The sequence below is a fragment of the Penaeus monodon genome, chromosome 32, assembly GCF_015228065.2.
Source record: "Penaeus monodon isolate SGIC_2016 chromosome 32, NSTDA_Pmon_1, whole genome shotgun sequence".
Classification (NCBI taxonomy): Eukaryota; Metazoa; Arthropoda; class Malacostraca; order Decapoda; family Penaeidae; genus Penaeus; species Penaeus monodon.
Window position 1 is genome coordinate 8,185,167 of NC_051417.1, and position 251 is coordinate 8,185,417.

Consider the following 251-nt stretch of genomic DNA (forward strand, 5'->3'; position numbering starts at 1 on the left):
TACGGAACCAGGAACCGCAGAAGATAACAATCTATTTTTTGTACACCAGAAACGGGTTCTGTCTTATACATGATAGGCTTCATAATGCACTACTTTCCATTAAGCTCTTGACTCTTATAGGCCTAATGAAACCTAAAGAATTATAAAACCTATTTGGATTTTGTTAAAAAGATACATCAAAGCTCTTAATTTCCATTTTGCCGTCAAAGATTTTTCGAAAATTTTAATAAACTCATTTTGTCTTTTGTGGG